This window comes from Prionailurus viverrinus, chromosome B2 (assembly GCF_022837055.1).
Source record: "Prionailurus viverrinus isolate Anna chromosome B2, UM_Priviv_1.0, whole genome shotgun sequence".
Classification (NCBI taxonomy): domain Eukaryota; kingdom Metazoa; phylum Chordata; class Mammalia; order Carnivora; family Felidae; genus Prionailurus; species Prionailurus viverrinus.
Genome location: NC_062565.1, coordinates 116,758,033 through 116,773,111, shown reverse-complemented (window position 1 = coordinate 116,773,111; position 15,079 = coordinate 116,758,033). Strand labels below are relative to the sequence as shown.

Sequence of the window (15,079 nt, the reverse complement as noted above, 5' to 3'; positions counted from 1 at the left end):
AGACTTATAAGCCACATTAATGGAGCTTGGATTTTATTCTCAGGTCAATCAGATGCTATTATAACATTTTATATAGAGGAGTGGCTCAAAGCTATTGTATTTTATAAAGCTCACTCTCGCTGAAGTCTAATAAACAAATGGGACAGGGTGAAACGGGTAGCAGGAAGATCCATTAAAAGACTCTGTGATCATTTCTAGTTGTGAGATGATGGTGGCCTGGACTGTTGTAATGACGGTGAGCCTGTAAGGAAATGATGAAGTAACACTGGGTTGAACCATATGGAATTGCTGCTACTTGCCATTTTTTAACCCACACAAATAGCAGTTTCATAAGGCTCAACTAAGAGATTTGTAGGAAATGGGATTGATCGGATTTATTTGGCAAGTGTGTGGTAGACAATGAACAATTTGAAACATTAATGTGTCCTATTTTTTTCCCATGTGACTAATACTGGCTGAATCATAGACTATGAAGATGTCCTTTTATTGTGGAAGCCTGAGGCTGGGGTAAGGGAGGAAAGAGAACAACAACTATAGATCCCAAATCTATGGTTTCTGAACTCGAGGTCAGAACTCGGGTAACAGTCACTGGGGTATTTGAGAGCAGAAGGAACATGTTCTCCACTGAACCAAGTCCCTCCACAATCCACCAGCACCTTCCCCTAGACCAGCTCCCGGACCATAAAGGACAAAAGAATTAGCAGAGGTGAGAAGAGGAAAGTCAAGCATATGGGAGTCCCCTGCAGAGCTCAGAGATTAGATTGGCCTACTCTAATGCCAGATCACCTAGTTCTGACAGTTTATAAGTACAACCTTGGGTGAATCAGTTAACGTTATGCCCCAGTTCCTCGTCTATAAAATAGGAACAATATTATCCACATCATTGTACTGTTCTGAGAATTCAATAAGTTAATATATTTCCAGTACTTTTACTGGTACATGGCAAATACCAACCACTATATAATTGATTACAGTAGTAACACAAGTATTATCAGGATTGACTGACATCGTTTTACATTGAAGTTTAAAACCTAGAATACTCACAGTTGCTACCTGCACATGACAAGGGAACAGTTTATTGTAGATGGCTCATGTACAGGTAGGCAAAAGCAGGGAAACAACACGAATAATAACCCCCATGGGTGCTCTATGCTTCTCAAAAGGGGAGGCAGAAGAAGACTCCCAACATACTTATGGGCCCATTAATGAGGAAAAAGAGTACAAATCTGCCCATTTGCTAAAGATCCCCAGAAGGCAATGCAAAGTGAGCAGCATAGGAGAAAAACACGGGCCAGATGGCATATATGGTTGACACACTGGAGGAACACTGAGGAACTGAATCTGTCCTAGCAGGAGGGATTCCTAATCTCCTCTAGTTGAAGCAATCACAATATACTGTCTATGCAGATCCAATTTAATCAAGATCCAAAATGCACACCTCCTTGTCCTGACCTCACAATGTTACACATCATGTTCCTCACCGCATTTAGACTCCCTATCAGTTGAAAGATCAGGAGGCTGAACCTTGAAATGACTCTCAGCTTTCAATGGAAAAATGACCCCCAAATTACTAGTTTGAACTGAAATGACCTGAAAACTCTTAATTAATTTGTTTACCATAAGCAAACTGGAGGCTCAGAGTCGCTAGTAGAATTCTATACTAGAAATACAAAATTTGCCTATTTCTGCACGACACTGTGAATATTACACCTGTTACAAGAGAATGTTGGGTGGGATGGAGAGTATGAAGGAAATGAAGATTAGGATGAATACTAGGTTTCTGGCTGAACAAGGGTTGGGTAACAGTACTTTTCTAGATTGTGCTTATTAGAGGAGAGCTAGAAAAGGAACAGATGGTAAACATGCAAATTCTGACTTCCAACATTCTGTCTTTCATTAACTCCAATGTGTATTTTATTATACAAATATATTAAATTTTCAGACAAACAGAACTATTACAGGAATGCGTGTGTGTGTGTGTGTATTTATACACATTCATTCTAGCAACTTTACTTAGATCCTAAAGCATAGGTTTCCAATATTTCTAGAATCAAGTAGAAAATTCCTACTTCACCAAATTGAATTATAAGCTTAGAAAATTAACAGCGATGATACCAGTTTGTTTTGGAAACATCACCAAGTTGGAGGAAAAAAATTACTTTTGCTTATTTTCAAAGCTTTCACTCAGGAAAATAATAAAACTAATCTTTCTGTCACACTGCGTGTGACAATGACATTAAAGGAAAGGGACTAAGAAGGACAGAGGAGGGATATTGAAATTAAAAAAGAAATGGGGGAGACAGATACAGAGATACAGAGTAAACTAAAGAAAAATGTAGATGTAAATAATACTCCAAATGGTATACATTCAGCAAAAGGGTTGTGGTGGAATAAAAATTCCATGGGGAAGAACCAGGGTTGATGTCAAGCTCCTCTCATTTTCCTTACCTCCAGAAACAAATATAAATATATATAAATCCTGAAGCTAGCAAGGGGAGTTTCTCTGCAGAAGCTAGTAGGCCATATATAAAGCAATAAAATATAATTTAGCTTTTGCAGCATGGAAAAGGAGTACAGAAGAAGGCAAAATTAAAAAAAATGACTTTCATGAAAAAAAATTTTTAATGTTTATTTATTTTTGAGAGACAGAGACAGAGCATGAGTGGGGAGGGGCAAAGAGAGAGGGAGACACAGAATCCCAAGCAGGTTCCAGGCTCTGAGCTGTCAGCACAGAGTCTGATGCGGGGCTCGAACTCACAAACTGCAACATCATGACCTGAGCTGAAATTGGACGCTTAACTGATGAGCCACCCAGGTGTCCCCAAAAATGACTTTTTAAATTGAGAACATAGAACAAATTCTTATCTAAGAAATATAAGGTAAAATATATTTCTCTCCATATAATTACAATTCTTCAAATCACTTGATCAAATTTCTGGGGTGGAATGATGGAAATCTCTCTCTCTCTCTCTCTCTCTCTCTCTCTCTCTCTCTCTCTCTCTGTCTCTCTCTCTCTATTTATAGTTTTAATTGCATAAGTTATAAATATATATTATCCTATTAGCAGTGCTTATTTTTAAAGAAAAGACTTTATTTAATGTTCTATTTTTGGAAGGAAAACAGCAAGGAGAAAGAATGAGACATCATGGAATAGAGGAAATCAACTCCAAAGGAAAGAGAAAGAAAGAAAGAAAGAAAGAAAGAAAGAAAGAAAGAAAGAAAGAAAGAAAGAAAGAGGAAGAAATAAAAAGAACAAGAATCAGATGGGGGGAGGCAGAGAAGGGGCAATAGTAAACACAAACATAAAGACAATTAGGGCAGAAGAGTGGTGAACACTCCTCACCTATCTTAAACCTAATGCTTAAAAATGTCTACTTTCCAAAACTCCACCCCATAAGATCCAATCTTACCATCTTCACTGTGACTTACTGAAATCATTCTTATTAAAACAGAGAAAAGATTCAGCTTGAGGACAAATGGGTTTCCATTTTTACCTGACTGTTTAGATGGAAAAAACATTGGGTAGGAAAGCTATGAATTACCCCTGTCCCTTAGTCATGGTCTGACCCCATAGCCACTGCAGACAGGACACAGCAGCTTGAAAAGTAGTGGGATACCTCCTAGACTCAATGTCCAAACAACTGGAGACACTCCACCCCATAAAGAAAAGATTTTAGGGTTGTATGCAACCAGATTCTAACTTAAAGGGAAACTTTGGATAAAAAAGAAATCACAAAGTGAGAAAAACTTGAAATATCAGTTATTTTACTGAAGCATGATCAGAGTGGTGAGATTTTTCAGATTTTACTCAATTGCCATGCCCAGTTATAAGAGCATTCCATAATCCATTTTACAAGCAGTCGCATAACTAATGAAGTACACACATATCAGAAACCCAGTGATTCAAACACAAATTTTTTCAGTTGCTAAAATTGGTATCTCCATTTAGTGTTCTCTCTGATTATTACATTTATTCTCAAGTGCCTAGAAACTGAATGAATGAGAATATGAATCAATAGAATTAAGTTCTTCTGCAATTTTACCCAGGACTTTGAAACATTTGGCCTCCATTCCCATATTCCCACTAGCCAAACAAGCTTTTTGGTTACCTGGCTACCATGCTGCCCAGCTAGGACCAAAAAACCATTACAGAGATTTTTCCATGAGAAGCAGGACGATCATCACCAAAAGAGATGGTGATGGTGAGAAACTGGCAGCAAAGAACGACACAGCAACTAGGTAATATATAACAGCAGCCAAAGGCAGATAATCAGGCATTAGGTACGTATGCAATTAAATATTTCAATGTTGATGAAAATTGCATTTAGATACCTGAAAACAACAATGACTTACCAATTACTTAATACCTTTTATTTTAGAAATAAAGAGCAAGGAAGTTATCTCTCATCACACATACTTGACGGACTATGGCCCAACCACTGAGCTTACATTATTGTCCCACAAGGAACAATTATAGTTTTCACTACAAATATCCAAATAAAGACTTGGGTTTTATTGTCGTGGCCTCCGAGGTCCATTTTTGAAACTACAAATAACTAGAAGACTATCCACTTGCATAAACATCATTCCAAATGGTGATACGATTCTTGTCAGACGATGTATTTCCCACTGTTGAAGTAATACTCCCATTGAGTGGAGTTATATGAGACACTGCCAATTTTGCCTATAGACAAACACACTTCAATAGTTCTCACACAGCATGAAGGCATTTATCATTATTCAAATGCAGAAGAAAAGAAAAGGTTCCGATGTTTCTGACATTATAACTGGCTTGTGGTAAACTGCTGTTAAGCAGTGTTTGGTGGGCTATATTCATCCCACACAATTGGAAAAGATCACTCATGCTGTTCCACAAAATACTAACAGAATCAGAAATTCTCTGGGTAGAATTTCTTCCTTAGCTCTTACGCTGTACTCCCATAGATTCTTCAAAGTCAACCACAGACTGATCTAAAAAAACAGATGAGCAGTTAAAAAAGGGAAATACATATGTACAGTATGTGTTTTTGTATGTATTTTTTTAAGAAAAGCAATGTGGTTTTTTTTCCATTATTCTTTCTGTCTTGTTCATGTGAGCCTGAGTGGAATGGTTACAGAATGTTTTGACAAAGGCAAGTAGATGTTGATTTTCAGCACTTGGCCAAATATTGAATGTATCGCAATGGCATTCAGGCAAAGTTCCATGTGAAGCGAAACGTTTCAAATGAGACCAACCTTCTCCCATCTCAGCCTTACCTTTATCACAGAATAGGGCCTTGCAACAAACTGCTACAAGTAGAGCTATTCATAAATGGGTCTAATTGTTTCAAGTGTTCCCTTACTCAAAATCAGTAATTTACACAGGGTATAGGAACATTTGGGGAAAATGTTTTTGTTTGTAAAAAAAAAAATTAATTTGAAAATTACCACATATTACAAATACTGTATTGAATTTAGGAATTTATAAAATACTATACAATATGAATATCCTGCCAAACTTAAGAACACATTTTAGACACTATAAATGAAAACATATTTAGATTCAGTAGTAATGAACTCAGAAATGACTAGCCCATGTTCAATTCTGTTTGTTTTAGAGAATTTTCTGTCTTTGCCTTAACACTTAAGTAAATGAATTATCTTAAGGGTCATCTAAATTGAGGTTCCTGGGTGACCCAGTCGGTTAAGGGCCCAATTCGGCTCAGGTCATGATCTCGCAATTATTGGGTTTGAGCCATGCATTGGGCTCTGTGCTGACAGTGGAGAGCCTGCAGCCTGCTTCTGATTCTGTCAACTTCTCTCTCTGTCCCTCGCCCACTCACACTCTGTCTCTCTCTCAAAAATAAACAAACATTGAAAAAAACATTTTTTAAAGAGTCATCTAAATGGAGGTGTCCAGGAATTCTGACTTTGTTGTCTACCTAGGTAGTAAATCTTTCAAATTAAAACAAATATGGGACTCCTGGGTGCCTCAATCAGTTAAGTGTCCAACTTTGACTCAGGTAATGATCTCATAGTTTGTGAGTTTGAGACCCATGTTGGGACAGCTTGGAGCCTGCTTTGGATTCTTTGTCTCCCCCTTTCTCTGTTCCTTCCTCACTCGTGTTCTGTCTGTCTCTCTCTCTCTCTCAAAACTAAACATTTAAAAAAAATTAAATCAAGCTTTGCGCAGTGGTAGTATCGTAGCCAATGAGGTTTATCCGAGGCGTGATTATTGCTAATTAAAAAAATTAAATCAAATTAAATTAAAACAAAGAAGTAAATTAGAAATAAAGCAAATTCTTCTTCTGAGGTGAGCACAACTATCTCAAAACTATCCTGGAGACTGGGTTGGGATGCACTGGGGCCAGGAGCTGTACTGAACTGAAGCAGCTATTATGTGCATTTTTATGGAGTATTGCACAGTTAAATTATAGAGGTCATCTCCTATCCTAAGTTGTATTTCTTTGTTGTCCCCTTCATGTTTGTTTGTTTGTTTGTTTTTTGCTAATTTCAACTTTCACTTTTCTAACAAACACGTATATATTTTCTAAGGTACAAAATCAAATGTGCCTAATAACTATTCACACAGTATTTAGCTCCCTTTTTATGCCAGGAAGCCAATGAGCACAAACCATTGACTTGAAATGTCAGTGTGGTACAATATCCCCAAACCATGTGGCTTTTAAGAGTCATGATAGTTAAACAACTGATGCAAACCTTGACACATATAGAACTTTTTTTTTTTTAATACAAATAAAATCCTTTCTTGGGGCACCTGGGTGGCTCAGTTGGTTGAGCGTCCGACTTCGGCTCAGGTCATGATCTCACAGTCCATGGGTTCAAGCCCCGCATCGGGCACTGTGATGACAGAGCCTGGAGCCTGCTTCAGATTCTGTGTCTCCCTCTTTCTCTGCCCCTCCCCTGTTCCCATTCTGTCTCTATCTCTCTCTTTCTCTCAAAAATAAACATTAAAAAATTAAAAAAATAAAATAAAATCATTTCCTATTTTTCTGTAACTTATTAAAGTTGGAAATTATTCTGGTTAACAGCCTTGGGAAAAAAACAGCCTTGAGAAAGTTAGTTTTCCTCTTCTCTTCTAATTTTTTTATCTTCCATTTCCCCACAATCCCTTTTTTTATTTCTCTAAATTTTGGACTAGGTTTGCCATATTCATACCTACAACAGAAGGAGGACAGTTGCCTTTAATGACATTCACACTTACTCTCAGAAGGTATACAAAACTTTGCCTGTGATATTAAAAACTTTTTTTAGTATTTATTTATTTTTGATAGAGAGAGAGAAACAGAGTACAAGCTGGGAAGGGGCAGAGAGAGAGGGATACACAGAATCTGAAGCAGGCTCCAGGCTCTGAGCTGTCAGCATAGACCCCGACATGGGACTCAAACTCCTGAACCAGGAGATCATGACCTGAGCCAAAGTCAGAGGCTTAACTGACTGAGCCACCCAGGCGTCTCATTGTCTGCGATATTAAAAACAGATAGTCTACATAGCAGATAAAATTTCCCTTTTCTTGAACACAAACCTCAGTTATAAACTCATTTAATTTAGATTGACAATGTGCTGAGGTAATTCCATTACATACAAAAATGTTATGCCTGGTATATTTTGAGTATATTTTATTGCTAATAAGCACCTCTAATCTGCTCTGAGGGGTTGGCTCTGATTGCTTTAATACTGCAGTTATAAAATATAGTGTAGACAATGCTCACAAATCAGATTCCAAAGGGAGTAGTAGTTTTAGTCACTATATTGCTGTAAGCTACAAGTAATCAATTTTTAAAACAGGGATTTTATATTAGAATACCTTTAGTTAATAATAAGTGAACCCAAAGTGTCAGTGTCATCTAAATAAACAAGTAAAGAGATAGCTTAAGTTTATATGGGTGTTTATCCAATATGAAAAGTCATAAGAATTCTGGGGAGGAAAGCTAATGCTTTTTTTTCACAGAAATTTTTCTTATTTGGGGTAAAAATATACGAGTGAAATAAATCATTATAATAATTGGTTAAATCAATGACAGAGTGTCTTATTCTTTGGCTGAAGTAATCAAATTAGAAAAGTTACTGAAAATATGAAATTTGAAAGTTAAGAAATTTCCAGCTACTGAGAAATGCTAACCCAGCGATGACCTTTCTCACAACTTCCAAAGTTCATCAGAGCCAAGAACTTTCCTTGCGGCATCCCCGCTTCAGTTTTCATAATCTCTCAGGAGGACACATTTCCTTTTATTTTTTTTAAATTTTTAATGTTTATTTATTTTTGAGAGAGAGAGAGAAAGACAGAGCATGAGTGGGAGAGGGGCAGAGAGAGGGGAGACACACAATCCAAAGCAGGCTCTAGCCTCTGAGCTGTCAGCACAGAGCCCAGTGCGGGGATCGAACTCACGAACCATGGGATCATGACCTGTACTGAAGTTGGACACTTAACAGACTGAGCCACTCTGGTGCCCCAGGAGGACACATTTCCAAAATTTAATTTTGAGCTTCCCTTCTCTCCTCATAAAATAACCTCTTTCCTTACTAATAGTTAAGTGTAAATGTAATTCTTTCTTTTCCCAGTTCATCAACTCTGTTTTAACTTACCTGCCTCTCTGATCAGTCATACCTACAGCCCATGCTATGTTCTCCTGACTGCTCTTTTCCAGGTCTGCCCATCAAAATTTGTTTCTCCACTCAAAAAAGAGGGTTTAAGGAAACTCACCACAACATAATAAAGGCCACATATAACAAACCCACAGCTAACATGTCACTCAATGGTGAAAAACTGAAATGTTTTCCTCTATGATCAGAAACAAGATAACAGTGTCCATTCTTGCCACTCTTATTCAACATAGTACTGGAAGTCCCAGCCATAGCAATCAGACAAGAAAAAGAAATAGAATGCATCCAAATTGATTTTAAAAAAAAGTAAAATTATCACTGTCTGAAGATGACATAATACTATATATAGAAAACCCTAAAAACTCTGCCAAAAAATTGTTAGAACTAATCAATAAATCAATTCAGTAAAGCAGCAGGATACAAAATTAATACTAATAAATCTGTTGCATATCTGTGCATTAAAAATGAAGTAACAGAAAAACAAATTTTTTTAAATCCCATTTACAATTTCATCAAAAAGAACAAAATACCCAAGGATAAATTTAACTAACATGAAAGACCTGTGCACTGAAAACTGCAAGACATTGATGAAAGAAACTGAAGATGATACAAACAAATGGAAACATACTAGAGGATTAGAAGATTTAATATTGTTAGAATTTCTGTAATACCCAAAGCAATCTACAGATTCAATGCAATCCCTATTAAAATAACAACAGCTCTTTTCACAGATATAGAAAAAAAAATCCAAAAATTTATATAAACCACAAATGACCCCATATAGTCAAGGCAATCTTGAGAAAGAAGAACAAAACTAGAGGTAATACAATCCCAGATTTTAAGGTATACTACAAAACTAAGTTATCAAAATAGTATGGTAGTGGCTCAAAAGAGACACACAGATCAATAGAATACAAGCTAGAGCCCAGAAATAAACTCATGCCTATATGGTCAATTAATCTATGACAAAGGAGGCAAGGATATACAATGGGTAAAAGGCAGTCTCTTCAATAAATGGTGTTGGGAAAACTGGACATGTATATTCAATAGTATGGAACTGGCCTGCTTTCTCACCATACACAAAAATAAACTCAAGTGGATTAAAAATTGAATGTAAGACTTGAAGCCATAAAAATCCCAAAAGGAAAGTAATCTCTTGGACATTAGCCTTAGCAACATTTTTTTTTTTTTGGCTATGTCTCTTTAGGCAAGGGAAACAGAAGCAAAAATAAACTAGTAGGACTACATCAACATAAAAAGCTTTGCCACAGTGAATGAAATCATCAATACAAAAACCAACCTACTAAATGTAAAAAGATATGTGCAAATATATATCCCATAAGGCATTAAAATCCAAAATAAATAATGAACTTACATGACTCAACACCAAAAAACACAATAAATCCATTAAAAAGTGGGAGAAGAATCTGAAGATATTTTTCCAAAGAAGATATACCAAGGCCCACCGACATGTGAAAAGATGCTCAATATCACTGAATCACCAGGGTGATGCAAATGAAAACCTCAATGAGATATTACCTCATGCTTATCAATATGTATAATATCAAAAAGGTAAGAAATAACAAGTGTTGGTGTGGATATGGGAACCCTGGTACACTATTGGTGGGAATGTAAACTGGTGCACCAACTACGGCTAACAGTATTGTAGTTCTCAAAAAAATTTAAAAAATATAATCCACTAATTCCACTGATAGGCATTTGCCCAGAGAAAGCAACCTAAATGTCTATCAATAGGTAAATAGATAAACAAAATGTAGCATATATATAATGAATACACATGCAACGAAATACCAGCCAGCCATAAAATAGAACAAAATCTTGCCATTCTCAACAACATAGATGGACCTAGAGGGTATTCTAATAAGTGAAATAAGCCAGACAAATACCATAACATTTCATCTATTTGTGGAATCTAAAAAACAAATAAATGAACAAATAAACAAAAATCCACAGAAACAGACTATAAACAAAGAACACATTGGTGGTTGCCAGAGGGAGGTTATGACAGGAAAGGCAACATAGGTGAAGGGGGTTAAGAAGCACAAACTTACAGGCATAAAATAAATAGGTAATGGAGAGTAAAAAGTACAGGATAGAGAATATAGTCAGTAATATTGTAATAACTATGCATGATGACAGATGGTAACTACACTTACCATGGCGAGCACTGTAATTTATGGAATTGTTAAATCACTATTTTGTACACCTGAAAGTAACATATTGTTTGTCAATTATACTTCAATAAAAAATAAAATTAAATAACACAACATAATTAGAAAACATTCTTCCCTTCTGTTAGGCTCAGCCAAATTCACCACTTCTGTGAAATTGTCTCTACTCCTATAAAATGGCAATCTTTCTAATTCCCTGAGGCTCTAAAAAACATTTTAATAACTTTATTAAAGCCTTTTCCACCTACAAAGTGCCTTTATTAATCTCCCTGTACATATACATTTATTTTCTTCTCTACTTACACAATTCTTATAAGAAAAAATTATGTTTTGCTCACCTCTATATGTACAGTATAGAAAACCTTTTCTTATTCATAGTACATGTTCAACACATTCTTGTCTAATGAATAAATTGGGATTTTTCTTTTCACATAATTATTATTATTGCTTTACCCATGATCATAATACTGCATAACAATTAGCTAACAAGTAACTAATATCCTGCTTTAAAAGTTGAACAAAGCACATTTGTTGTCTCATATATCTATGTAAAATTTTTTGGAAATCTTAAATCTGCCAGAAAGTCTCTTAAAGAATAAAATTTTCCTATATAGACCAAGCTTTTTAATCCTTGTTTTTTTTTTATAGGTCTCTACAAGAGAAATAAAGGAGTAGAAAGAAAAATGATCAATTATAGTATCATCCCTCATCCCAAAGTTAGCTTGCCCAACATTTATGCTTGGTTTGTTATCACTATATCAAGATCATGACATTGTTTTCAGACAGTAAGATAATATAACTACTTTGGAGAACAACTTTCCTGTTACTTATAAAATTAAATGTAGGGCGCCTGAGTGGCTCAGTCAGTTAAGTGTCCAACTTTGGCTCAGGTCATGACCTCGTGGTTCATGAGTTCAGGCCGTATGTCTGGCTTTGTGCTGACAGCTCAGAGCCTGCAGCCAGCTTTGGATTCTGTGTCTCCCTCTCTCTCTGCCCCTCCCCTGCTCATGCTCTGTCTCTCTCTGTCTCAAAAATAAATAAACATTAGAAAAAATTTTAATTAAATGTATATATACCATGCAACTCAGGAATTCCACTCCTAGATAAATATAAGAAATGAAAACATATTCATAGAAAGACATGTACACAACTTGCATATAGCAGACTCATTCAGAATATCTAAAAACTGGAAGCTAAGGGGCACCTGGGTGGCTCAGTCAGTTGAGCATCTGACTTCGGCTCAGGTCATGATCTCACAGTTTGTTGAGTACAAGCCCCGTGTCAGGTTCTGTGCTGACAGCTCAGAGCCTGGAGCCTGCTTTGGATTCTGTGTCTCCCTCTCTCTCTGCCCCTTCCCCACTCATGGTCTGCCTCTCTCTGTCTCTCAAACGTGAATAAACATTAAACAAAATTTTTTTTAAATAAAATAAAATTTAAAAAATAAAAACTGGAAGCTGAATGTCATCAGTAGGTATTAAATTAAAACTTGAGATACATTCATACATTAGAAACTCTTGGCAATTTAAAAGAACAAAATATATGAACAAAAAATTATATGATGTTTTGCAGATTTTAGGCTGAAAGAAGCAAACACAAAAAAGTACATAGTTGATGATTCACGTAACGGAATTTCTAGAACAGATGAAACTAATCAGATAAGAGGTTGTGGGGATAGAAGGAGATTGCAAAGAGCAAGCATTTCTGAGAAAGTGGAAATGTTCTATTTCTTGATCAAAGGGGTAGTTACATGGGCATATACATTTGTCAAAGTTATTAATCTGTATACTTATGTGTGAATTTTATTGTATGTAAATTGTACCTCAAAAAAGTTGGTCTTTTTTTTTTTTAAAGAAAAAGGTGACATTATATCATAATGTAAATATCTTACAATCCAGACAGGTCTGATTTCCTCAGCTATTATAATGATACCTGCATAATACCAGTCTTCAGGGATCTCAGGAATTGTTGAAATAAAGTAAATAAAATGCCTGACATAAAATTAGTACTACTTTGATAGAACAGAAAAATGGTTAAAGCTTATGAAAGCTATATGGAAATAAGAGGTTTAAACTCAAATACAGACTATATTTCCCCCCAAATTCTTATTACACACACCTACATAAATGTACATAACCTAGCTAATTATCAAAATCCATATTTCAGAACACAACAGTGGTTTAACTGCAAGGCATCAGGTAGGCCAGGGGTTTAAATAATAGTTACCATGAAGGTATATTTTAGAAATAGAGTTGTTATATCTGGTTTAGTAGTTTATACTATAAGAAACTATCACCCAGAATATAAGGCGTAGTGTAGAAGACTTTCAAAGTTATCTGGTTACTGGAACTTTGTATCGCCGTTCAGATGAGTATTGGTCAACCAATTTCCAACTGAAACTATAAAATGGTTTATTATTCATTAAGTTCCTTAATTCCTTCATCCATTAAAATTTGCATATAAGCAAAAGAAAAACATACCCATCTTGAGAAAGAGACATTATTCTGTTAACTCCCACACATATACAAGAAGGGTAATCTTAAACAGCTGTCTTTTTCTTTAACTAAATTAACAATGCTTATTATATTCTGGCTTCCAGATGCAGAACAACATGTTTCATGTTAATATGCCTAGTTTCTGACCTGGCAATAACACTGAAGGACTCAGCAGGAAATTTGGCCTCCAGATACTCTTATCTTGGGGGATAGATACAAAGGAAAACAATTCTCTGAATTACTTTATTGTGGAATTAAAAATGTTCATTAGGACTGTTGTCAAGGGCATTTCTATTCCAAATCCGTTACTGTATGTTACAAACAGGATGTCTCCAAACCAAGCTGAAAAACTAAAACTGTGGGTGGCATAATGATGAAATACAAAGCTGTATCTTGAGGTAGTTACTAACTCTGCAACCCTTTTCTCCCCGAACAGGAAAGAAAAGGGAAAGAAGGAAAGCAGTGGTAAGGTTCAAGGACAGACCTAGGGGGTGATCTTGACCTGGATGAATTTAAAATGTTCTTACTACCATAGTGGACTGAGTTGATGTGGCCTAAGCATTGCTCATTCCTGGATCTCAGACCCTTGAAATGCCCTTCTGAACCAAAGGGGCCCCTCTGAGCCAAAAAAGAGATTACCTGTAGCTGATGCCTATATCTGAGATCCAGGGAAAGAGGAGGAGATCCCAGCAAGTGCCCTCTCAGAACTGGAAGTCCACTGTCTTGGTCACTTTCTTCAACCCAGGCCCCCTTCCATCAACCCTTTCCCCACATCCACAGCACCAAGCTCTGCCAATCAAATCCCCCGAACAAGTTTTCAGATAAAACAGCTTATTCCCACTATGCTTTTTCCCCTGAGTTTGAGACCAAATAAGTATTTTCATTTCACTCTTTAAAAGCACTATGTAAAACACTTAATTTTCTACAAGAGCTTCCATAATTAAGTATGAAATAAAAGAAAGTTGCAAGAGAAAGCTACAGGTTAAGATCCAAAAAGTCTTCATGAAGTGAGCAAATACAGAAAACTCAAACATGTATAATCCCTAAGTTTTATCTCATTTTTATCCAATAGTCGCAAACACATTAAAAAATATTTGCAAATGATTTCACAAGGGAAAAAAAAAAGCTACCGTGAAATCGAGCAATGGAGTTTCACAGAACTTTTCTACACAACAACTATGTAAATCAATAGTAGTCTCTTTGAAACAGAATTGAAAGCACACACAATGCATTTTAATGCAGAATATAAAAAGACACTAGATCTGTAATTCTACTAAATGTCAACGATACTGTAACCCACTTACTGTGGAGTCAGATATAATGAAATTCCATTTATAGCAAAGTAGAATGGAAGTCTAAAATTACGTCAATGGAATATAATGCACAAAATACAATTCCAGTAATAGTGGACGTCTTATTAGAAAGAAATCTTGGTGAAATGATGATTTCACTGTAAGTCTCCCATATCCCTCAATGCGATATTCAAAATAACATTAGATTTTAACATCAATATTTTACTAAGCAAATTATAACAAATTCAATTTATAATTCCCTAATATATGAAACAATACACAAAGCTACCACGGAAGACAGAAAACACATGTGTGTTAAAAGAAAACAATATAATATACATATTTTAATTTGTGTCTGGTTATATTTATGAATAAAATGCAAAAATGAATTAAACACTTCAATTAACTGGAGGAAGGAGTATTATCTTACATACGTAGATAAAATAAATGCATATTTCCCTCTGGAGAACATGAGAAAACATCATTTCTGGGCTAAGTG

At 35.8% G+C, this 15,079-nt stretch overlaps 1 protein-coding gene and 1 pseudogene across 3 annotated transcripts in view; one reads left to right on the top strand and one right to left on the bottom strand.

Moving 5' to 3' along the window:
* Positions 1–15,079, bottom strand: part of LAMA2 (laminin subunit alpha 2) — a 614,868-nt gene that overhangs the window by 584,184 nt on the left and 15,605 nt on the right. The gene's annotated exons all lie outside the window — the stretch shown is intronic.
* Positions 6,161–6,293, top strand: LOC125166964 (uncharacterized; annotated as a pseudogene).